The sequence below is a fragment of the Pezoporus occidentalis genome, unplaced genomic scaffold, assembly GCF_034315485.1.
Source record: "Pezoporus occidentalis ecotype Australia unplaced genomic scaffold, CSIRO_AGI_Poc_V1 ctg128, whole genome shotgun sequence".
NCBI lineage: Eukaryota > Metazoa > Chordata > Aves > Psittaciformes > Psittacidae > Pezoporus > Pezoporus occidentalis.
In genome coordinates, this window is record NW_026913082.1 from 1262970 (window position 1) to 1289777 (window position 26808).

At 40.9% G+C, this 26808-nt stretch overlaps 1 long non-coding RNA gene across 3 annotated transcripts in view; it reads right to left on the minus strand.

Moving 5' to 3' along the window:
* Nucleotides 1–26808, minus strand: part of LOC134158249 (uncharacterized) — a 179036-nt gene that overhangs the window by 16638 nt on the left and 135590 nt on the right. For 2 of the 3 annotated variants that reach the window (XR_009962678.1, XR_009962676.1), the window contains exons 2-5: nucleotides 24075–24192; nucleotides 16189–16303; nucleotides 6417–6463; nucleotides 5374–5523 (exon numbers count right to left, since the gene is read on the minus strand). This is a non-coding gene — a long non-coding RNA (uncharacterized LOC134158249). Of the gene's footprint in view, nucleotides 1–2733; nucleotides 2877–5373; nucleotides 5524–6416; nucleotides 6464–16188; nucleotides 16304–24074; nucleotides 24193–26808 lie in introns of all 3 variants that reach the window. The other variant, XR_009962677.1, reaches the window with a different exon arrangement.

Sequence of the window (26808 nt, forward strand, 5' to 3'; positions counted from 1 at the left end):
ATTCCCAGCAGTACAAGCAGAAATAAATAAGTGAATTACCTTGTAGGAGCTGTAAGTGAACAGAGCAAATACTACAGACAGAGATTGCATTGCACAACCAGAGCAAAAGGACCACTAAAGGAGCAGCACACGTACAAAGTACGCTCTGACCAGCTGTTAACAGCAGCAGTACCCAGAAGCATCAGGCTGGAAAAGTCTATGCAGGGCAGGCAGTTTCTGCACGAGTCATTATAATAACTAGCTGTGGCTTACATGTAAATATGCCTGAATAGGGGTCATCCAGCACAGCAGACACCCTTTTTCTGTTGAGTTTTTGGTATCTCTAATTTCTTCTGAGGCCTGCCAGGAGTACTGTTTGCTCATTTTAGAGAGTGATTCCTGGAGCAGAGGCCACAACTGACACTGCGCAACAGCAGTGCTTAGTTGATGCGTATTAGGACAATCAAAATAATCCACTATACCACAGCTGATAGAGTAGTACTGCACTTAAAAAGAGGTTATCACACGTGTCTGAATAAAGCCTACCTGGACACATCCTTTTGATAGACAGGTAATCCATTATGCATATTTGTCACAAAGTCACTCTCAGTCACTTTTGTACATAATGAAGATACTTTTCATCATCACTCAAAAAAAGACATTGCTTTGAATTTAGCATCCACCATGAAATCGTACTCATAGAAACATCCATTTATCAGCTACTTAATGGCCTTTAGATTGGAAGGCAGCTTCTTTTCTAATCTAAGAATGGTTTGAGTTGGAAGGGACTTAAAGCTCATCTTGTTCCAACCCCCTGCCACAGGCAAGGACACCTTCCACTAGAGCAGGTTGCTCCAAGCCCCATCAAACCTGGCCTTGAACACTGCCAGGGATGGGGCAGCCACAGCTTCTCTGGGCAACCTGTGCCAATGTCTCACCACTGTCACAGTGAAGAATTTCTTCCTAATATCTAATGTAAATTGTTTCATATTGTCCAGCTCGGTTCTTGGTTTCATTAAACCTGCAGCCCTGTGTAAGTCTGTATTTCTGGCCCATAATATTGTGAACTCTGTTCAGGCCACCAGTGAACATCAATGTTTAAGCTCTGTGCCAGCTCTGATTATTATTGTGTACTGGTCAGCCTGCTAGGTACGTGGCAAATGACCAGTCTGGTGTTAGGCCAAGTCTGGCCTGGGCCTGAATGTTTAACGCTTCAATACTCATAAGAATGCAATATAGCAGCATATCAATTCTTACAAAATTAGCTGCAGAATTGCTCCTGGATGTAATTATACATAGTATTGACATTTATTTTCCTACCAAGAAAGACTGAATTTTATTTTTGAGAGTGACCAAGATATTGGCATAGTGCTTTGTGCTTTTCAGATTGTCTCTATTTGAAAAATTATCTATCCTTTAAGGTAAATTAAATGAACCTTTTTCTTTGTTCTTTCAATCCTTCTGCTAGAAGCCTAATGCCGTTCAGCTGGAACTGCATGTAAGCCAGAGATACACAGGTTGCTCCTTTGAGTATTGATTTCTCAAGCAGAATATAGACAAAGAAAAACTAGCAGGAATAAACCTAGGCAATTCAGACTATCCTCATTGTCAGAAGAAATGCAGGTATTTACTGTGCTTATGAAGGAATATGACTTGGTCAGACCATGTAATGATGCACTCAGTGCAATTTCAGGAATAAGACAAGGGGATATGTGAATTTGCAAAAAGGATGGAAGCAGAGAGTCCCAACACCTAGAGATCACACACACACAGCTGATATCACACCCTTAGAAGGCAAAATTTGGTCTCCATTTAGACCCATTCATCCTGCTTCCAGCATTAATATGGTTGAACACAGCAGCATTTCCCAGCACCTTGTTCCTATCAGAAATAGGAAAACACTGTGGAATATTTCTCCATCAACACAAAACCTTCTTCCTGGCTTTATCTGTCTCAGTGAGAGAGAGCGCAGTGCACAAAGGGTAAATATAGCTACTTCCTAGCCCAGAACCAGAACTGTTGGTGTAGGTTTACCTTTACATGCCTACTCTCAGGCCTGGAATGGAAAAGCTGCTACTACGACTCCTGCTCGAGACACTTGCTTTGTCCCCAGTCCTTCTATGCAGGTTTATTTTCTGCCTCTTTGGTAATATTTTCTGCTTGCAGTCACATTTTCTGCTTGTTTCTGTTGGCATTGTTTATCTATGAGTATGAACATGCATGTCTGTGCATGTTTTTGTGCTTTTTTAATATATTTGTGTATGTGACTGTATGTTTGTATTTCACTTGTAATTGTTTCCTTCTGGCGGCACTGAAAAGCTGTAAATATCCCTATTTCTTCCGGCACGTACAAGCAGTTGTGATTACAACAGTGCAAGTTTGGAGATAACAGCTGACACATCCCTTTCTGATCACAACTTCTGTGGGAAGCCTGCCTTTTAGTCTGCATTTGGTAAGGAAAAATAAGGGTGTTTCACAGAAGATAAAACTGTGTCAGCTTGCACTCACCTAGGGATGTGCTGAGCTCTGAGACAGGTGAGCTTAATGTTCAGATTGAAGTTGCACATTGTTAAGCTGAACATTATATTTTTAGGTATGTTAGAATCAAGGCATCACATGGCTCTTTTGAAATAAATTCCAGAAGTTCTGCCTAAATAGTACAACTCTAGAATTAAAGTGAAAACCCACTGAAGTGGCATTAAAAAAAGCATATATATTCACGTGGAAAAGACTTCTTCTGTAATCACACCCTACCTTCACATAGATGTTTATAGCACTTAGCCCTGAAATGGTGCAAATCTGAAGAGCACCAAAGACCTCAGATTGCTTCATTTTTCTTTGAAATGTAGCTGTAGCAATATTTCAGTTAACTCTATGTTTTCATATCAAAAGCAGCACTGTGAATGGAGACAGGTCATTTGTATAAACAATTAATTGAATGAACCTCTTATTTTCCTTGTTCTTGTACTATATATGAACACAGTGTGGTTTACATGTATATAACTCAATTTTCATTGGGGAAAAAAATCCCAACAAACACACACACACAATAGCCCAAACCCTAAGCAAAAACCAAAAAACCAGCAGCTAAAACCCCAGCAGAACTCAGGAGCTGATGCTTCAAATCTGACACCTGAACTCGACTGGGAGGATATGGTGTGCCACTGAAACTCCAGGGTGGAATGAATGGATAGATGGGTTAAAAGAGCAGGTAACACAGATGATGGAGATTTCAAAGCAAATTGTTTCTTTGGCATTTAAAAGGATTCCCCCTTGCACAGCCAGTTACAGTGGTAGGACTTCAGAAGAGAAGCTGTTCCCTGCCTACTCTGCATTTGCACAGTGCTTATATTTAGCTTAACTTCAGCCACTGGACCTGAGACTGCCTCAGGCACTTGGGAGACTGCGAGATAAAAACATAGATTTAGCTTATCTATTTGCTTTAGTGTTCATTTTGTAAAATCAGGAAAACACGTGATTGAAATCAGGCTTCACTGGTTGGAAATAATCACAATTCATGGAGTGCTCTGCATTTACTGCCCAGCATGCAATCAAAACGTGTGACAGTGAAACGTCTCCTCCATCAGCACTGAAATGTGTATCTTGGTTGCAGGTCTTGAGAGTCTGAGGTTAGATAAAGAACTGGGCACTCCAGAGGTGCCCAGTTATTATAAGAGAGATCCTGGACAGCCAGCCTGGACCTGTGCTAGTAGAAGGGCTGAGATGCCAGTAGGTCTGCCTCACCCTGGGCAGACTTTTGTGTGGCATCTGTAAGTGTACGCACAAGCAACAGAAACGTGTGCTCCTGTGGGCAGCGACAGGGATCCAGGAGCCAGCAAGGAATGGGCAAGTGCCCAGGACCAGCAAACAAACAGAGCCAGCGATGCACTAGGAGCTGGCTTTGCCCATAGAGCTGCTTTTAAAACCACTCACCCACAAAGGCTACAGGGAAACAAGAGCCGCTGTTTCCAGTGCTGTTAGCTGGGATGAATCTCCTGGGTTTTGTTCTAGCAGGCACACTGCAAGCCTGTCCTTCCTGCAGGACCTGAAGTTATGCCAAAAGCTGCACGGTGCAACTGGAGCATGCACCAAACCTCTTGGATGAATAATAGCCCATCCAGGCCCAGACAGAGCCATTATGATATATTAAGTCAATACAGCATAGAGTCCTTCGCATTTTTGTCCTGATCTGGAGACGTTAATTGCATTCATAATAGCTCCAGGGGGCCTGCAGACTAAACACAATTTCAATGAACTATTAGAGCTCTTTCTTGGAAAGGACCATTAAGATTGCAGAGCAAGTGCTCAGGACTGAGATGCCATTTGTACAAACTGTGTCATCACAAACAGTTTGGGGACTTGCAGTCTCTGTAGCGAAAACAGTATGTGAAGCAGTACACAGCAAACAGCTCTTCTGAAATCCTTCCAGACCTTCTTGTTTCTGTGCAGTATTTGAGTTAGGACTCAAAAGTAATGGTACATGGACTAGTCCTGCTGCAAGAGCCTTTGTCAAACTGAGGTGGTTTTAAAGGAATGGAGCTTAATAATCAATCCTGTTCTATGACTGTGCTATTCATAACCATTTACTCCATCTCCACAGAATTACAAAAAATAGCTACCACCCCTTTGGGATTCAATATTCAAACACAAATAACTCGTAAGTGATGACATTTTTTAGCAGTATCAGAAAGCACTGGCACCGTTTAATCTTTTGTTGATTGAATTTAGGGTTTGGCTTTTAAAATGAAGGCACGATAAAGCCCTTCAATTCCAGCAGCACAAACAGTGGAGAAGTGCTTACAAAGCAGTTTTGCTTACTGATTGCATCAGGTTGGGTTTGCTGCGATGCACCACATTTAGGGACAAGAAGAAAAAAAACAGCACTGAAGTACTGGGGGAAACTGTATCTGCATCATCATAGCTTTTCAGATTTTTCATACCCTTATTTTTATGGAAACAGATTTATATAATGTTTATAAACTTATGTGGCTAATTTTCATGTAGTGCCTTGAGACAGATGCTGGGCAACCCTTGAAGAGACATGAAGGAGGTGAATATGGAAGGGCTGAACAACAGCAGGTGGTTTCATACAAGATACTGAAGGTGATGTTTCTTGCATAACAAAATGCTGGTGAGAAACTGAGATGAAGCTCTGAGATTGGTTTTGAGGCTTTAAATGAAGCAAGGTTAAAATCCCCCAGTGTTAGCTTTGTCATGCTAAACATGTTTCATATTATATCTCTGCATACACTTTTAATTAATTCTTATCATTTTCAGAGGCAACATGACCTTGAATAAGAGACGTGCTGTAAGACCATGGTAGTGACAATATAAATAATATAAAAGCAATCCTGGATACAGACAAGTTTGTATTTGCTTCTATCTAAAACTTACCTGGCTGTCCTTTAATACTTTACAGAGCATGAAGAGGCATAAAAGTTGTCAACTTTCTGAACTTGGAGCAATGTAGAACAGGGTGCATAACTTTGTGAAGTGCAGAAGAATCTGGGTTCAGGTAATGCTGTTCTCATCCCTGCCATAGTGCTGCAATGTAATAAACAGTTCAAAGATGGCAAAATCTGTAGTGAGATTAAAGGCTGGGAGCCATTCATATAGCTTGTAAAAAAAGTGGAAAACCAAATAAATCTGCTTTAGGGGGAGGATAAAGGAAGGGTCTGGTAGTTTTACTGTCGTGTTTTCTGTGCAATTTTAGGTCACATGAGCAACTTAATAATTTCTTCTGGATCTAATATAAAACCCTGGAGTTCATGTAAACAGGCTCTCTGTTTCTGAAGGAGCAGATTTCCCAGACGCTGGAGGGCTGGATATTCCAGACTGGACACCCACCATTAGAGACTGCTATTTAAAAATCAGGCACCAAGAATTTCTGATCTTGCTCAATACCCAACAAACTCCTTTGTTTGAATGCTTAATCCCACCATTAGGCACAAAGGTCTGTTAAAATAATGTGGCTTTGGGTGTTTCTGCCTTTTGCCTGTTTTAAATTATCTTTCTTAACCCTACAAAAAGTTACTCTCTGAGAATAACCCGATTTACATCAGCCTGGATATACTGTCTACTCCTCTGCAGGTACCACTCGCATAGGTATATCCTGTGCTACCCAATTACAAGTTTGGTCAAATATCTTTCTCTAGCAATCTATTTAATACCCAAATAAAGAACCAAACCTCTGAACTCTTCTGAGCTCTCGGTATCTGATGTTGTGCTGACTTATTTTGGAAGCAGCAATGCTCCTTGGAGGGCAAGAACATAGGTACAGGGTGAGGCATGGCTAGACAACACCAGGCTTCAGAGGCACGGTGGAACTGAGGTATGGTTTGCTATTACTTTATCCCCAGATATTCTCTTTGCTTGGCACAACTAGTGGGTGACAGCCTTATGTAAATACAAATGTAATTGCTGATTTGGATACTTACAGTCCAGGTAGAGATGTTTTTCTAGGTTTAGTCTAAATAAAGTGAATCTAACGAAAGAAGGAAAAGCAGGAATAGTCAGTGGTAATGGGAAGCCGAGTTTACTGCAATGACATTATTGCCTCAGCCATGGCTGGAACAGAAAGAAACAAATTCACTTGTGCAGCCTCCTACCACATCCTCAGGTCACCACCTCTTCATTCTGCCACCTTTCAGTATGTACTACCAATTCGTGTAAGACACACAACTTAGCAAATGACCATCACTGATCCACTGCATTTAGGGACAAGAGGGGTTAGGAGGTCGTAGTGACACTTGACACAATGGTCTGTGTCTGCATATCAATGGCTGGTGCCATATGGGCCTCTTGATTTTGGAGCTTCCCCCTTCTCCTCTTTTGGTAAATTCACGGTTCAGAAGTCCAGCTTTCTTCCACCCACAGCTATTCACATGCTACAGCCCATCGTTGCTGTCAGATGCCAGGCAAAAATCATTCTTTTCATAAAAGCTAATCTCTTTATAACAGCATTTATACATAAATTAATGATAGATCAAAATATAAAGATGTTCATTTTTGATTATTTGCCCATTTACAGGAAATTCAGTTAAAACTGTTTAGTTTTATCATCACTAGACAAAATAAGCATGACAGGATATTCTAGCCTCTGGATTATGTAGATAACACACAGAAATGTCATTTCCATTTTCATTCTTTTCACAGAGCAACAAACCCATGCTTGCAAGCGAATTAAAATTCAGAACTTAATTGGATTTTATATTCTCTTTAAACAGGTAATATTGTTTTTCGTCTTTTTATTATTCTATCTGAACACTGGATTTCATTTTGAGAGTGTGCCACTGAAGGTAAGAGGCCTTCTGTGCTAAATGGTTCATTTAACACCATTAAAATCTACCTTTCTTCAACACATTTGAGGATTTAGATTGTTGAATGCCAGTAGTTCAGTATTATTGTTAAACAAGAGAAGGTTATGGAAAATTATTTTCTTGCCTGTATGCATGAACATACATATGTGTGTATACATCCACACAAGCACATGCATGTACGTCTATATATTTGCATGCATGTGCACAAACATATGTGCACTCATTTAAATGTACATCTCTGCATGCAAACGTAGAGAAAATGTTCCAATAATTTACCTCTGCATGCCTTTATGTTTACCACAACTTGACAAACAATTTAGGAAAATTAGAAAAGCAGCAGCATATTTTGTTTGAGTCTTTCTGGAAATCTAAGTATGAAACAATGGAAATCATTCACTGTTTCCCTTTCTTCTGTTTATCATGAGCTTCACCGAGGTGGCACTGCCTGATAATGCATTTATGATTCTATCTCTGCTGTTGGTCAGTAAAGTCCAAAGAGCTTCTCTGCTACTGAGGATTATGAAGAACAGTCTTCCCACTACTCATGAATGGCATGCCCTAGCTAGGGAAAAGAGTCTTATTAGGGCAGAGTAAGAAGTATTCTGGAGAAAACCTCACTAAGCTGGTCATATTGTCATTGGAAAAGATACCAAGAATGGGACTTTAGCAGGAAACAGCACTTGTAAGGGTGACAGAGGGAAAAGTCACCTTGATGCACTCCATCCTACTTTACCACTGCTGACTCTCCGTGTCAGAGAGGAGCACTGCAGTGCCAGGCACTCTGCAATTGAGACCTCCTGACACACTTCTGTTTTGTGGCACTGGAAAGCAAGGTTTCACTCCACACAAGCCATTTGCTGAATGAAAACTCTGGATGATGAGAAAGCATTTCCTGGACAGCACTTCTCCCTGTGAGTGTTCCCAGCACAACAGGGGAGCTGGGAGGCAAGAGGCCATTCCTGTTGCATCCCCAGGCAACATGGTCACGCTTTATCCCAGGGTGACAAAGGTCTTCTTGCAAACATACATATTCCCATTCATCTAATGAACACTTCACGACCCTGAAGAATTCACTGAAGCAGAAGCCCAATTCAAAAAGCCTCAGTGCTGAACAAACACACTTGCCCTAATCCCAGTTCTTCCTTTACTCCAGTTACTTCTGGTCAATGCATGTCAAACATCACACCCACAACTGAAAACCTCCACACTGCAAATCTGTATGGGGTGAGGCATGAGCAGCAAGGCATTGCTAACTGAGGGCCTAATTATAAAACTGCCATTACCTTTGGGAAATAACTGACCGCAAATGTCAGCTCATCAGCAGGGGTAGGAGCATTCTTGCTGAAGTATAAAATTCTCTGTATTAAGTTTCTGCTTTTCACGCTGTATCATTTTCAAGTGCATGACTTAAAACTGATTATACCAGACATCTTCCCACTTCTTCTGTGTTTTCCCTTCATCAGTGATGCCAGCTTCAACACCTGCCACAAGCTACATAAGTGTGTAAATTAAAAAGTACCTTGCCTCCTCTACATTGACCTTCTTCACAGATTATTACCTGCACTTACATCCACCTAAGACGGAACCTCCACACGTACAATGCAGCAAAACCTCTGCACCATCTGAAAATGTACTCCTCATTTTATAAGTTGTATTTATTGTGGTTTGTAACTAAGTGAGGATATAGAATAACTTTTCAAAAATGAACCTTTTCCACACAAATGCACCCCTAAGTAATAAAGAAATAAGCAAGGAATAAGAGTCACATTTTTTGTCTGGCTAGATCTCTGTTCCCTGGGAGTTCAGAAGCAGGCGTATGACTCTGTCAGAAAGCCATTTCTGTGTTATTTCTGCCCAACCTTAAGTAAAAAAATTCTTAAATGAACACATAATGGGAAAACCTGCTCCCACCGGGATATCAAGTCCAGCTTTGTAGACATCAAAGTTCTGTCTAATTCAAATTGCTGTGGCGTAACTGTCAGAATTTGCTCTGCCATGCTTATTTATTTCAGCTGCGTGGCACTTTTCTCTTATGCTCAGCCCAGTGATGAACCTGGCCAGCCCCACTCACACGTGATTTCCATCACAGTGCCGAGGGATGTGAAACTCAAGCATAAACTGCTCTTCCCCAGCCTCTGTGTCAGCCTCGCTCTCTGCTCAAATGTCCAGAGGACATGGACATGAAAGGGGCCCACAGAAGCAGTCACAGAGAGCAATTTTTGATTTTGGAAGAGCTTTCTGAGGTTTTTTTTTCTACTCTCCCATCTTTTTTGGTTTCAACAAACGCATTTTCTGTTCCAGTAATAAGTCAAAGCTCTCTTTAAAGCACAACCTCCTATGAAGGTAAAAAAATAAAACACAGTTGGTCAGAGAATTTTTCATCTGTATCTCCTGTCTCCATGTGACGATAGCTGAAGACACATTTCTACCAGAGGTACTTCTGATGTATAGCTTTTGTTTTGAGTAAATAAATAAACTGAAGTACTGGATTTTGGCATAAAATTCTGACTTTTCTGTGGAATGCCAACACTTCCCACATCTGTAAGGCAACACACATGAAACAGAAGGATCTATTCCTTTCCTTCTGGTCCTCATCCTTAAAAAAAAAAACCACCAATGCCTTTTCCTTTGCAAGAAAACCCTTCTTTCTATCAGTAACAAGACTATTGCCCCTTTCAAATGAATAATGAATTTATATATAGCTGAGACCAATATGCTTCCATTCACCTCCTGCTTCAGAGAGTACCTGGTTAGCTACTGCCCTATAAATGCCATCAACTTGACTCACAAATATGATGGAAACAAATGCATTTTAAATGCATATGGGCAGGGTAGCTGGAGGGCTATACAGCTGCAATCCCACTACTCATACTTTTATAGCAGAGCAGTTCTGTGCTTCAGCTGCAGCTCCCACCAGCAGTACTGGTACCACAGCTGCATACTGCAGGTTAGGGGTGATGGAGATCCCCAAGGGGCAGGTGCCGATTGGAAAACCTCAGTGACACAGTGCTGATCTGTGTCATGATTAAAACCCCAATACCGGTGATGGGAAGGATTTTAAAGGTCTGTTTAAATTAAATAGAAATTACATACTCCTCTTGTATGTCTAGCTTTTCTAATTTTAATTTTTTAAATAAAGACTTGCTGAGCATATCCAGTATCTGCTTTTCTAGCTATGGTGCAAGCAGTTAAGACCAGCTCTTTTTATTCTATGCAAGTGACTGGACTGGGCTGTTGAGTACTCAGCATTACCAAAACATGTAATTCTACTCATGCAAGGGATACCCATCAGCTTTTGTCTGTCTGCTTTAGCTAATTGTGTGAGACTAAGTAAAATTCAAGTAGTTCCTGAAAGGAAGAGGCATTCATGAGCAAACCTCTGTAGAGCAGGAGGATGGTATTATTTCTACTTTTCAGCTGACAGGGAGGCCTGGCAAGGGACTTATCCAAAGTCACACCAAAGTCTGTGGTTCTCACTAGCCCCCCCCCACCTTGCAATGCTTTGGCAGCTCCGATTCCTGTGCATAAGGTAACTGTGAGCTCCACAAGGAGCCTGTGATGGTCAGCCCTGTTAGGGGGCTGTTACTGATCACTAAATCCAACTCCTAAAAAGATGTATGGAGATGCAGTTGTGTAGAAGGCAGCTCATCACTGGCACCAGCAGAGAGAGGAATTTGCTGCAAGACAGCAGAGCTAACACACTAAATTGTCAGGGCAGGATGACTACCCACAGGCAGAGTTAGGACATTTTATGGGAAAAGCATCCCTTCTCACGCCATCCTGGTATTTAGATGCAAACAAGCTCCTTGCTGGCATACCCAAGGCATGGCAGTGGCTCCCCCCTGATTTGATGAAAGAGAACTATGGGACAACCTATATGGTGGTGCAGGTGTGGGTGGGTGAGTAACTGGGGCCTTAACCCTTCTCAGAAACATTGTGGTTTGCAACTCTGGCTCTCACAAGAGGTCTCTTTGACCGCTGATGCTGTGAAATGAACTTTTGGGTAACTCGGATACATGCTTTTAAACAAAATCGTGTTTCTGAAGGCAACACGTGGGGAAAAAAAAATCCCTTCTTTCCCCACTTCACTTTGGAAAACAGGCTGTTGAAATAGTTTTCTTCTTAAGTATTTAATATCAATGCTTAGGGAAAAAGCAACAGCAGGAAAAGGTTGCCAAGAAATACCATCTTTCAAATTGTGGGTGTTGATTACTAGTAAAAGGGGACCTGGTGTTATCCTCTTTGCTAGAAGAAAAATAAAGGGGGAAAAAAGGAGCCAGGAAGATAAAACTAGTTTTATGTCATTAAATTATACTTTTGTCATTACAACCGATGCCAATGGAGTGGCCATAAATCTAGCTCCTCAAAGAGAGACAATAGAGTAAGACTGGTTTTAAATTACAGAGGTTTTTTGCATACAGATATATTGAAGGACTTCATTCAGCTGTGACTATTTATAGTTTTAAGGTTATCTTGGCAAGAAGTTTATGGCTTTTATATTACCCCTAGACAAGTCCAGTTTGGTCAAACATAGATAAATATTCCAGAGGTCCTCAAGTATATTTACCTTGCACCCATCATCTTCCCACCCACCCCACATACCCCAAACCAGAAAATACCATGCAATGCCTCTAACAATCTCAACACCTTAGGCACAACTCCTGACACCTCAGGAACATGCTACAGGAGATGTCAATGCTCCTAGCATTTATATAAATGTGGCCAGTTATATTAATGGGTCATTAAGATTTGCCACCTATCTGTTCCTGTTGCAGGGAGCTGTCGGAGGTGTGATGGGCTGAATGTGACAGCACAGCCGCTGTGATTTTTCTCTTGCTTGCAGAGATCAGTCTGTCGCCTCAAGCCTGAACCCACTTTAAAACTTGCTGCCTGGTGAATGGATTAATGTGTAGCAAGATCTAAAAGTCATGGATTTTCCATGACTTTATCTCCAGTCTAAAATATAAGCTCAATATCTCTAATGCTTGAGACACAGGAAAGATGTGAAACGTGCCCTTTAAAGGGTTTGTTTCTATTCTTTTTGCCGATTGCCGTTTGTTGTTCTGCCACCTTGCCGACTCACACAGCATCTTAGCAACATCCCTGGGAGCCTGCTATAGGGAGATAATACTAATTAGAGTTATCAAGTCCATCTTGATTTTGACATGATGCTGCACACTGCTGTGCAGACTGCAGACGATACATCTTCCCCCCCTCCACCTCCCAGATGTAGCACAGCTACAAATGCTCAGCTCAGCTCAAGTTATAAAGGAAAAGAGAAGGTCACCAGCCGCTTGCAGCAAATCTCCTGCTGATTCTGTGCCAAAACACTACTGCTTTTCCCAGAGTAAGCCCAGTTCTGGTAGATTTGCCAGGTTATACCTCTTTTCTTACACTGGATCTCAATAAAGTAGTCATGTATTCACAGTGTTTAGAAACTAAATTCATTTTCTATTGGACCAACTCTGCAAGCCTCATCAGGAAGCAGCGAATGAGCTGGAAATCAAGCTATAAAACACATTATATTCCTGTATTAGAATACAGAAATTGACAGGTAAAAAATACACTCAAAAAGTGTTATAACAATAAATAGAGCCTAACAGGAAAGGAATATTTTTTTCCTGTTCTCTGGATGTCTGACTTGCTATGGAAATGCTGCTTTAAGAAACTTCATTATGAAACAAGAGTCAATATTATCAAAATTTCACCTTTCTTTTTGGAAACCCAAACAAAAGTACAGCATGATTTCAAAGTATGAGAGATTTTGATTTTCCCAATAATTCTGTTATCCAATTGTGCCCCTTTAATTAGATATCAGCAGCACTTTATTTATTTCTAGTGTATTGTTACCAGGTTTTTACCTATCTCCCAGCCTATGAGAAAAATCAGGAAAATAGACCTACAAAAATTAATCTTCCTTTTCCCTGTGGAGAGATATTAAAATGGTAATTGCATTCTTTATACCTCTAAAACCTGGTTATACTTCTAGATACTTATCTGAAAGCCCAGTGAAATTGTGTGATAGCTGTTGTTGATGCTACTTACACATTACTGGAACTTATTGAGATGTGATAATAATCAGTGCATTGTAATAGCTTCACACAGTGATGCTAAAGTTCATTGGTGCCTTTGATTTCTACACTGAAGGGTGATTGTCTGGACAAATAAACTCCATTTATTAATTTCTAATGTCATACTTACCTTTATTTATTATAGTACCGGAAGAAATTTTGTCATCTCAATGACAACCTCAGCTTGCAAAGGGCAATTTCTTTAAAACCTGGAGCTTAAGTACAGAATGCCTCCCCATGAGCATGTAGGTTATGTGGTCAGATCCCACTTTATTCCTTAATGTAATTCACTGTCCCATAGAAATATCTTCGGCTCCCTCTCTCCCTTCCTCCCTTTCTCCCTCCTGAAAGTCCTCAAACTGGTATGACTTTGTTGTGGTTGGTTGCTCACTCCTTGTAAAGATCAGGACCACTTTGAAACATGTCCAGGTTAAACTGTTTGCTACACAATCCATGAAAGCACAGATTTCAAAAAAGTATCTCATAATTCAGGAGGATTTAACAGAAACAACTCAAAGGTTACACATTGTTGTCTCTTGCTCACTGAGGTTCTGTACATGATGGATTCGGGGGAATTTTCCACTTTGTGGCAGGGCTCATACACCCCACGAGGAGAGAGCAGGAGGAAGACGTCCCAGTTAACCCACTGCCAGTCCCACGCCTGTGATGTGCACCATAGGATGAACTCACCAAAAGGGGAGGTTGGCTGCTCCTGGGAAGGAAGTGGGCAGAAACCAGTTGCCTCCTCCATCATGGGAGTCCACCAGCAAGAGAGTGATAAGAAGACAGCTGCTGCCCTTCAGTGGAAGGAGGCAACACTGATTTTAGCCTTACAAGGCTTCTCAGAAGTACTGTGTGGTGTGGGTTGTGATAAAACCAGTCTTCCCTTATCGTTTGGATATAGCACCTTCACGCATCAAAGCCTCCTAAAATAGGAGGGATGGTGAAGGGTGATAGGACTTCCTTTTTTTGGTTTGTTTTTCTTTTTTTTCCTTTGTTTTGCTTTTAGATCAAGTTATTTGAAGACTTCATTTTCCATAGACTCAAGCATAGAAAGGCTAAGCAAGAATTATGAACAGTTTAGCTAGAGGCACCTTTCTTACTTGTGATCCAGACAGGCCCTTCAGGAAACACAAGTGTTCTGATTACTCATTCCAGAGCCACAACATGTGCTGAAATGGTGAAACAGAAGTTCTAGTTAAAAAAAAACGAGGGAACAGAAGTCTTTTCAAAACTCAGTATTTTGTCCTCTGGAAGAAGTTGTGTCAACGAGAGAAGGAAGTGATCAGGTTACACTGTTAAAAACTCCTCTAACATTTGGATTTATTTCATTGTCGTTTGGCAAGTTCTCACAATGGCCAGCTTCAAATGCCCTAGAGTAATTGCAAAAGAAACCCCATTAAGAGACCCTGATGAGGGAAACTATTAAAATTGAATAGACAATTTCTCTACCTCATTTTTGCAGCAAATAATATAGTTCCACAATATTTTTCTCTTTTCACTGGAAGTGTGAATTACAGTCCTATAAATTCACCCTTACTGTCAATTAAATTAAATAAACATTGTCTGAGTGCATTAGGAAGAGATAGAAAACAATTCAATACCAGGGCCAGTTACTGAGGAGGTTTTTAATGAACATAAATTGATGTAATTAAAATAAATCTGCTTTTCACGTTTCTCAAGAAGATGCCTTGTAGCCGTTCATGTAGAGCTCTACCACAGAATAAACACTGCCTATGTTACTATATTTCCTCAGATTAAATGGAAGCTTCCTGCTTTCTGGGGTTTCAGAGATGAGTAAGCCTGGAGGATGCTGTCTACTTAAATGGTTGTTAAAAGAACGTGAAAGAAAATATCAAAATTTATCTTATTTTGTTAAATTCTGCTTCCCCTCCCCCAGCATCACCTTCTTTTTACAGAAAGAAATGAATAAATAAAAGTGCCTTTCAATATCACTTTTCATAAGTTGTTGGTAAATAGTTCTATCTCCTATGAATTCCACATTTGGAAGGTTGTTTTGCAAGCTGTGATAGAGTCATATGTTAGGACCATATTCAAAACCAACAATGTAGGGTTAGAAAAGTATTTTTCTGTTACATGATCTTCCTCCCTCTCTTTCTTTATGTCCTTAAGATAATGACAATAGGATCACCAACAGTTTTAGCTGCTTAAGGATAGGAGGTATGAGTTATCAGCAGATACCAGCTATACCTATCAATAAACCATAGAGAGCTGAGGAAAGCAGGGAGCTAAAGCAGCTCATTTGGAGTACATTAGATAATTTTAAATTGACTGAGATTAATAAAAAAATTATCAAAAAATCTTTGGCATTTGAGTACTACACTGATGGTGATGATGCCTAATGTGGAGGTGTGTGCATACAAGGGGTCCCTGTTTTAAACTGCTCTGAACTCACTCCACAAGGAAGCTGTTTATATAGGTCCTACTGACAAAATAGAATCATAGAATCGTTAGGGGTGGAAAGGACCTTAAGATCATCCAGTTCCACCCCCCCTGCCATGGGCAGGGACACCTCACACTAAACCATATCACCCAAGGCCTCGTCCAACCTGGTCCTGAACACTGCCAGGGATGGAGCATTCACAACCTCCCTGGGCAACCCATTCCAGTGCCTCACCACCCTCACAGGAAAGAACTTCTTCCTTACATCCAATCTAAATAAAGGTCACTGGTCATCATACTGATCACTGCACAGTCCAGTTCTCAAGATTGCTCTGCAAAGAGCATTTGGGTTTAGAGCATAGGTAAGGCATAAAAAAAAATCCTCTATCTGACAGAACCACCATTCTTCCCCTCACCTTCACTTGGGTTCATCCAGGTTCTCAAGCTGAAGTCCCACTGTCTCTGTCAGATAAATTGTCCAAATCAACTTCCATTCCAGGAGTTCTCCTTCACATGGCAAAATCATTGTGGCTGGAAAATAGAGAACGGATATTTCTTGAGTGCAACAGTATCATTGACAATTAGTGCTTTTGGCATCCCCTCTACAGCGAGAAGAATTTCACTCTGTGGATAAACAAAGAGCTTAGGTCTCCAGGCTGTTAGCCTTTAACAAACAATAAATTCATGCAACACTGTAGAAGGGAATAGAAATCAGAACAGCAACTTGAAGGGCTCTTTTTATAACATAAAGGATGTTTATCTCCAGGAAAAGAAGGCCCAGCAGCTAGCAAACACCACAAAATTCCCATACACCATGGCATTGTCTATAGCTCTTAGAAAGGTAAAACATGCTTGAATGGAGGTTAGCGTTCTTAACACTAGAGACCTGCACACTTAGAGAAAGACAATCACAGCACACCATTTCTCCTGAGGCAGTACAAAGTACTCTTTCTTATAATTGCAAGCATAAGATTTAAAAACATTTCTATTGCCTTAATGAGTCATGTTGCAAACTGGCAGCATACCAACCACTGCTTTAGGCTGTGTGGCACAACATGTAAAGTCCTTAATTCTCAATGCACAGGTCTCTCCACCCTTAGAAGATAGTGGCTTTGATAAAGGCTGGGAAGCATGGGAGCTCATTTACAGAATGCTTTTAGGGTAAGGCAGTTCTGCTCTTTTCAGTGTATAAATCTTTCCTTCCCCCCCTTCCTCTTCTGATTTTTCAAGGTTATTATCTCAGTGCTTTTTCCTTAGTACCAATTCCTCTGAACTTGAGTGCACAATGACTCACAGCAGGGAGGCAGAGAGAGCTACCACCAGGAGCCTCCTCCCTGGAGAAGCTTCACAATGCTTCCTATTATTTAGGAACTTGAAATGCTGGCTTAATAGCACACATCTCTTAAACACCCCTTTCTTTCATTTGTTCACCCCAGGGAAAAAGCCAAGGATAGGTATCTCCACTCCTGCTATGCCACCCTCCCCACACGAAAGGTGCATGAAAGCAAGGGGGGCTGCCAATCTCCACATTGCAGCTGTGACTCCTGACACTGCTGTTCAGCAGAATAAAGTGATGGGCTCCAAAGCTCAGTTCCAAGTTGTATTCACCCACCAGTGAAAGCCATGAAAATGGTGAGAAAAAAACACAGCACATCTTAGGGGAGCATTACATTCGGAAGTGTTTTATTCATGATCAACCCTCTACCCCCAAAATCAGTTGGAGTGCAGGGGAGAAGACACTCCAGATGCTTTGACTGTGCTGGGATGGGGTGAAAAGCATCTCTGCTAATGTTTAGTAGAGGACCTTCTTAGTAGAAGTAAATCCTCTTTACCAGAACTCTCTTACCACAGTTAAAGTCAGCCATCCTTTCTTGCACTCCCACACAGTATTTATTCAGCACAAAAGGATAGATACCAGGGACATACAAACAAATTTCTGCAAGGAAATCAACTCCCCCACTGTCAGAGATGACAAAAGTGCAGACCATTCTGCCTCCATATAGGCTGTAGCCCTTCAAGCTTGAAGACAGTGTCTTGCAGGCTGACAACAGAATACGTGGCTATTGCATGGTATTGGCAAGCCCTCAAACTAACCTACCAGTCATTTAAATATGACTGTGTTATCTATTGCTCCTTCTAAATTTCTCTCCTCCAAAACCCAGGGCGAGTGAAATCCAATAGCATGCACTGACTCACAAATAGCTATTCATTTTCAAGGAATCTTTCACCTGAATCTTTTGTCAGAAGATTCTAAGGAAAACACTGGGTAACAGAAAGTATAGATGAAGTGACAAGCTGAACTGATAGCACACAATAAACAGTGTCTGGGGCTTCAGTATTGTTTGTTTGGATGAACAGGGTAATGGTGTGAGCCTAGCAGTGGTTCAGGAATACAGGCTACTAACTCCGTTGTAAGAGATTCACCATGTGATGCTGAGCGTGTCTCCTTGCCTCTCTTTTTTTCCTCTCCTTGACACAGTTGCTTCTACATTAGCCATCTGCAAAAGAAGGTCCTCAGAAGAAGGCCTGTCTTCCATCGACTTCTCCATCTCTGTTCTGGCCCTGGCACCATAATCCCTTGTCAGCATACCTAGCAATTGTCTTAAAGTGTATACAATTATAATGCATAGTAGTTATAAGAACAGAAATAACTACTGGTTTTATGGTCTTGTGGCCTGTATAGCAATTTGTTGCAGTTCAGACATTATTCACGCGAAGTCCAAGATCATAATGGTAACATCCAATGCATGTGATGACTAGACACTTTGGTTGACTGCTTACAGCAAAAATTGTTGTTTACAAGGCACTTGTAGAGATGGCAGCACTGCACTATTAAAAATGTATTAAATTAATTTAATTAAATTAATTGAATTCAACCAGCCACAATAATAAAAAGGAGGAAGTGAGACTCTTCCACGACAGTACTTAGCTGCCTTTGACAGCATGCAAAGGTGAATCCTCTTCATGAAATGTGGCATGCGCACAAAGGTGGATCAGGTTCTACTCTTGCTTGCTCTGTAACCTTCACAGGATGCGACAAGTGGAAATGTAGTAAATGGGGAGTTTTCCTGTCCTGCCCCCACCCACTTGCAATCCAAGAACAGCACAGATTAGAAGCCCCAATTTCCATTTGGACTGCTTCCCACAGGGATAAACACCTGCAGAATTCAAGTGTGATTTGGACATGCATGTTTCTAGAATGCCAGAAGATGAGCTTGTTCCCTTCCTTTCACCATGCCATATGCCAACCACGTTCATGTGCCCATGAATACCACAAATCCAGGAGCTCTGAGACAAGTGGAGGCTCAGAACACAGGTTCTGAGCTAAATGAAACCCAGAAAGGGTGAAACAGTTTGGCAAATCCCCAAATCAAACCATCACGATATTGAAAAATCTATCAAAAACCTAACTGCCTGGTAGAGGAGGTCAAGGTCTTACTGTGCAACTTTCTTCTTCATGCCACAGAGAAGTACAAATTATCTTTTCCTTCAGTACAACTTGTGTCACTTTCAGGTGATCACAGAATGGTAGGACATGGAGCTTTATCCAAAACAGCTGAAATTTCAAGCCTTCTACATCTCAAGAGTAACATGTGCCCAGCAATCTATTGGCAAAAGGCAGCTGGATTAGGCATCAATCAGATTAATGTTGGGTGGAGAAAGAATATACACCCTTCCCCGAGGACACCATGTTTGAAAGGCTTCAGAGTTGAGGGCTGAGCACACCCACAAGCTGCTAAATTGGGCCAGCTGCAAAGATATCCTCCCCATCCCCAGCCTCCAGCTCTTTGGGGCACTGATTCAGTATCCCATGCTGCTGCTGCTGCTGCTGTGCAAGAGACCAAAGGTTCATTAGGCATTTCTTCCTTCCCTCTGTAAGACTCATCTTGAGAATGTACTGCAGCCCTGAGCTGGCCTGACTGTGCTCACGTCTCTTCTGCCCAGCATAATCCCTCAGCTAACTGCTGCATGGGAGAGGCAGCTCTTCCCCATGCACGAGTCAGTGCTTGGAACATGAATATTTCAGAACTGAATACAGACTGCTCAAAAATTATTAACACATTTCTGCAATGCATGTTCAAGGACTGCTGTAAAATAAGAGCAAGCTGTGCTTTCAGGGTCTGTGCTTTCCACTCGCAGACTGATCCTGACAGTATTTAAACCATGCAGCTACAGCCTTATTTTGGAGCATTAATGCAACAGATCTGAAGGATATTTATTGACTGCTGCTGTTCAGAAACATTTTGGAATGGTTACTTGACCCCCGTTAGATCCTATGCTAAGGTGACATCTCCCAGGAGTTTATTTGTATTTCAAAGAAGAACACACTGACCATGTTCACTCTTTCCAACATTTCTTCCAGACACAAAGGATTATTTACCCATGCAAATATCTAATTCATTTTGTTCTTTTAAAATGCTGTTTAAATACAGCTTTTAAGGGAAATAGAGTCCGTTTCAATTTATCTTAGTTGAAACTAGGGCTATAAATCTCTTCAGTTTCCTTTATTGATCTTAGACAAAATTACAAATATAAATTACAGCTGCTGCAAATTAAATGTTCTAATGACTGTGTTTGAAAGCAAATGCAATAACGTCAATAACACATTAGATAAGACCAGCAAGAATAGCATAAAGATACCATTCACTGGTGAAATCAGAGATTTCTGTGGAAACTCACAGCCAGGAGGTCCCTTCTCCTACAACCAGATTTCTCTCATATCCCTGATCAAGTTATGAAATTAGCTACACCGGATCTATAGTACTTGCAGATGGCTTAACGCACCCACCAAGAAAACTCAGGTTTTCAATTGGTCTGTCAGGCACTGTTGTTTCAGGATCTACCAGCTGCTAAAATGCTGTTCTTGGAAGGTTTTCTTGTAAATGCACCATAAATGGCAAGCTTTGGCTGAAACTGTATTTTCTGTCTTGAAGAAATCAGAAAGTTTGTACACTGGACCAGGGCAAGAATCCAATACTGGCATATGGTGCTGAATCACTGTATTTGAAGAGGCAATACATATTCCATACAGCCCACGTTGAAAAATATAAATATATCTCCAGATTAACTGTTCACTGGTTTTCTTCATTCTTGATTTTACTAAAAACACTAGCCAAAAGGTCATGCTCTACAAGGGCAAATATCAAGTGATGCAGTTTCTATTTCACAAAGCAGCAGCAGCATCAGTTTTCTACACCACGGACACTTAGACCCTTAAGCACAAAGGTATCGGTTTACCAGGTCATGAAATTGCAAGTATAATAGCAGTGACTTTGCTGCACTTGATAAAACAGTAAAACATTTCATTTTGCTGCCTACTGAGCTTTAAAAAAACCCAGCATTGGAGAGGAGACAACATTCTTGTCACCATCGAAGTATTTCAAAATACCGACTTTCCTGCTTGTGATCTGTGGACATGCACTTTTCCTTCTCTCCAGTTCTGCCGCTCCTTTCTGGCACTGCAAATATCCAGAAAAAATGATTCCTTTTATGCTTTTAAAAAGTTTTATATGATCACAGAGCCTCTCTGAATACGTATATCTGTGCGTAGTCAGGGTATTAACATTTCTACAAATTTTATGAAGACATCTTAGTAACTAGACAAATAAGCTGTCCGTTTATCAGGAGATAAATGCAGGACACAGGGACTAGAAATGCTGTTGTCTTTGTAGCTCATAGAACTAATTGCTTCTAAGCAGAATTCAATTGGTTTGATAGACACCATTGTTTCGGGGCCTAACTGCTATTAAAAGTGTTGCTATTGGAAGTCTTGCTTATAAATGCACCATAAACAGCAAGCTTTGGCTGAAACTGTAGACTGTCTTTGGAAACCAGAAGGATTTTGCATACTGGGCCAAGGCAAGACTCCAACACTGGCAGGTGGTGCTGAATCACAGAATCATAGAATAGTTTGTTTGGAAGAGACCTTCAAAAACCATTTAGTCCAACCCCGCTGCAATAAGCAGGGACATTTTCAACTAGATCAGGTTGCCCAGAACCACATCCAGCCTGACGGATCCTCCTAGCCTGAGAGTTGTCCCATACATGATACCTTGTACCACTGGCATCTTTATGTTTTTGGACGAAGAAGCTGGATATTTTTTTCTTAAAATAAAAGCATTTAGTGAATTTCCCCAAGTCCTTGTGGTGATTCAGGCACCATTTTCTATTTTTATGGTGAAACCAGTGGGCATACCAGTAATTTTCCAAACCTAGCCTATATGGCTGGTAGACCTGTGTCTCTAAGGTGCAAGCACAGGGGCTTCCCTGGACAGGTATGGATGGCCTCTGATCTAGGGATAGTATTTATGTAAACTAGCCTCTGACATTCTGGTTTATCCTTCACTGTATATCAGTTTGTGAAATTTAATTAATGGTTTACTTTGACTTTTAGCTCTGTGTGATATTTTCTGGTACCAAAACTTGACACTTAATAAAGGAAATTTCAAGAAAACACCAGCCAGCAAGCTAAATATTTGCACAGGAAAGGCAGATTTTATAGAGACCTCAAAAATGATTGCCTTGCTGACAGCCTAGAAAGATTCTCCTACTTCAACCTCAAGATGCCCAAAGCAGAATCTTCTTCTGCCTTAACACTTTTTATACTGACTTCTTCTCAAAATAGAAAGGTCTCTTGTTCAGCTCTTTTGGGTAATAGTGCTGCCCATATCTGGCTTTGGGAAGATTTTTCTCCTCTCCATTAATGTTCGTTAGTCCAAGCTATTCTGCGTGTAGGCATTCAAGCATGTACAAATTTCAGTTATCTTCCATGGGAATATTCTGCAAAAATCATCTGCTGGATGCAAAAGTTCAGCTGAGAGAATTATCAACATCCAACAGTAAATGCTGTGATCTTAGTGCTAAATGGCAAAGAAGCAATTACAGAGATCAGGTTAAATACCTTTCACAGTGCCTGCAAGGCTTGAAATACTTGCTTTTATAATTGCACTTGGTAGCACAGGGTTTGTGTACTAGTGAGCCAGAGTGGAAAGAACTGATCCCTTCCTGAGCCTGGCCCCTCTTCTGCAGTTATTTGCAGAAGGGAAAAGCACAGCCTTTGCATTCAAAAATCTCATGGAGCTTTGCAGGCAAAAACCACCCGTGAAAATTTCTTTGATTATGTTTAAATATTTCAGAGAGGTGACCAGACTTTGAAAGTTTAATTACCTTAAGCCAAGAGAGGGCAGAGAATGAGGGCAATGACAAAGAAAAGGAGAAAAAATGAACTTTTTTCCAGGACAAAGGGAAGTTACTATTTATGAACCTGCAAGAGAATTAGAGCTGAAATAATTAGACAGAAAGAGAGATTTTAATTAATGATGGTAATTCTTACGAAAGGAACCAGATTGCCAGCCCTGGAAACTGCCAGTTCTTTTTATCCATAATGAACATACAATCTCAATGAAACTATTGCAAAGATCTTTAGTGCTGCACATAATCCTGAGCTGAGAAGTCCAGTGTCTGCCTGGTCATACCTCTTGTTTTTTTTCTGCAGATGAGCTTAGCAACATGAATAGTTCATTAAATCAATACTTTGGTGCAAGCAGACCACTTGACATGGGCCAGCTGATCTCTAATGACTTGAATCAGATTATATTGATGTCTAAGAATCATAAAATATACTGAAATCAACGGAGAGTCCCACAGGTTCAAATGATCACTGCATCAGGGTCCCAACATGAGGAAGTCATGGCAAATGGTTACCAGCTCCCTCCAATGCCTAAGTAACCCTTTAAAAAACAGGTACCTCTTCATTCAAATCACACTGCTTTGGTTAACTTCCTGTTATTCTGTTTAGAAACAAAGTTCACACTATCCCAGTCCTTATGAGCACCATATCTGCGTGGGCCATGAGGCAACACATTTGTGGGAAGCAGCAGCTGCAGAATTTGCTCCCGAACTGGAAGGTGCAGGGGAAGGATTGGTTTTTTAGTTATTAATAATATTCTGGAGTAATGAAATGCTAGCAGAAGCCTTTCACCATCTCCCTTTACATACTGTTCTCCATGCCTTTGCAGCAGATGGAGAATTCTACCTCCCAGAAGCGCTGAGCAGACAAGCAGATCTGGTGTACAAGTCCTCTGGTGGAAGAAAAACTAGCCTGGCTGTTCCCTGAAAAGTTAATTTCTAATCCCTGTTGGCTAACACAGCTGGCTTAAACTGAGTCTGAAAAGTAATACCTTGCTGCAGTTCCCATAACGTCCTATAGTAAGGAGAGCAATGATCTTCACTACTTGAGCCCAATATGAAATAGATTAAGTCACATGTATCAACTTCACTTTAACATGAGCATTTCTATTACCTGGGTCAGAGATTCTGTGCAGTCACTCTCCAAAACCTCCTGTTATTAATTCAGCAATTATAGCTTTATGGTGGCAGGGAATCTTCAGTGTTTGAGCTGGCACTGGAAAGCTGTAATTCTGAATGGGACATGAAATGAATTACTGGATTGCTGTAATTTTTCAGCTTTTCATGCATTTTCATTGCATATATTAAAAATAGAGCAAGTAATTCACCTTTAATTATGCAGATTCAAAGATAGTAAGACAAGAGACGGATGAGTTTTTAAATGCCTGCTCTGCCTGGCCACCTGAGGTTAACATAGAAAATACACCAGCTAATCACGTAGCCAGGCCCATCAAGATCCTGCTTGCCTGGACATACACAAAATTACCTCTGTTTAGTATTCAACACTATTACAAGAGCACAGAGTACAGGAAAGAAACTGCCAAGCTGAGGAAAAGCTGGGAAAAGGCAAACCTTCTCAACCTGCCTTCCCCATCTCTTCAGATGTTCAGGGCCAACTCACACAGAGCTGTCCTCACATCCGACATCAATATAAGACCTCAGAGGCTTTCAGGTATCTACATGCTTTCTAATTTGGCAATTTACTTCCTGACACTAAAGCTTGATTTTACTGGGACAGCATGCTTTGCCACTATTCCTCAAGGAAAGGGAAAATTTGCCCAATACCAATATAATGAATGACTTTTCACTAGAGTATTAAAATTAGGACCATTGCATGCATCTGCTTCCATGTTCTGCAGCTCTGCCCTTGGCTTCTTCACTGTTCCTTAGCAAACCAGCTCTTACACAAGTGTCCATACACAAGTGTGTGAGTTTGCTGTGAAGGAGGGAGAAGCTACACTGCTCTCAAAGACACTGTTGTTAAATTATAAGATAGCAAGTGCAAGTAATGAGGGCTTGTTGAAAGTCTAGTGGCTGTATCTAATAGTAGCAGTGTTCAGTGCAGTAATTACAGAGGCAAGAGATTGCTGAACATGTGTAAAAAAGGAAATAATTGGACTAGCAGTAATGCAAAAGCTTCTCCAAGCCTAGAGCAATTTTTATTTTGCCCTCCTACCGATGTGCTGCTTATCAAGGATACAGTGGTTAGAAACTAGCTCTCTTTAGTGAATGTCAAGTTTAGGCTTTCTATCCAGGAACCCCAAGGCTTCCCATCCAGCCATCCAGTACATCCACGGTTCAGGACACAAAGGTAAGATCACTCAAACACCTTACTGCCTTGCCCTGAAAGGATACATCTGCCTGTTTTCATGGAAGCCTGGAGAACTTTCAAGGGAGCAAACTAGCAAAGCAAATCTCCAGCAACCTACTGAAAAGAAGGTGCTAAGAAAGTGCTCACAAGATATTGCTGTGCTGCATTCTTCACATTAATATTTTCACACCAGGTGGAAACTTTTCATTTTCTGTAATCTCTTCCTCTTCCATTCCCCACCCTGAGATGTCACACTGCTAGCTGCAGTCTTGCTTTCCTAAAGGTGATTTCTCGCAGATTTCTCAGCAGCTATTCTGTGTGCTGGAGTCTTTCAGTGCTTTCCTGAGTGCCTATTGCATCCAGTTTCAAAAGAAAGCTTTCTGAAGGGGAGTGGGTGGTTAGTGTTATTCTGTTAAGTCCTTGGCATTGCTATTACAAATCTCACTCACATATGGTATCTGCCCTGAAACCCTGGAATTCAGCCTTAAACTTCAAAACTCATAGCTCCATTTTGGCACACCTGCTGATCACAGCCTTTATAAATCTAGCCAGAATTGAGCATTAACTTCACCTTACAGCATCTGTAGAAACCTTAGTCACACATTAGTCTTTTGCTGTCTCAAGTACTACTGCTTCTTTTAAAATTGTATTAAATTCCTGCTCTTCACAAAGTGAAGCACAGAATTAGCTGACTTACCTGTTTAACTGCTTTACTCTAACAGACGTGTGTCTTGTTGGGCAGGGGAAAGTCACTATTTCAGTCACTTACCCACATGTATCACCAGCTTGCTCTCTCGCAAGCTGCTGAGTCATTTTTCTCTCTGTCTCATCATGGAACACTTCTTGCTATATCTGACAAAACATCCTGACACACTGTTTCTATGAACTCGCCACCAACAAAGTCTGAGACCATAGAGCAAAAGAACTGAGATAACTGTCTTCCTATTGCAGTAGGAAAAGTAGCTCTTACTCACTGTGAGCAGCAGAGCTTGAACTTCTCTACTTCCCAGTCTTGCTAAAGGGAAAACTGATTCGTATTTAAATCAGAAGGAAACAAAGAGCACAAAAGAAGATGTTGACAGTGTCATTAATGATTTCTTTTAAATGGCAGAATAAAGCACAACTAATATCTTGGCTTGAGGGAGATAAAACACTTGTGTGGATTCTTCCATTCTCCGATATCTGATATCACCTGATGTCACTGCTATGTAGCAATGGTTCTTGTAACTCTCTTAAAATTAATTCTGCAATACACATCTGTTACCGGTTCTGCCAACCAAAGACTGTATAAAGATCAGCTTGTAATGAGAATCAGTTTAACCCCATTTACTTTCTTAATGTCAGCAGTATCACAGAGATCGCTTATAATCTTGCATGTTAAAGGAAAGCAGTTAATTGTGCTGCTGTACCAGATTTAGACATAAAAGGCAGAATTAATAACAGGTTTAAAGAAAAAGCTGAGAACAGGATTTCTGAATGCAGGAAAAAGCTAGTGTGAGTTAATATCAGCTGGTAAACAGAAAACACTGTTAATATT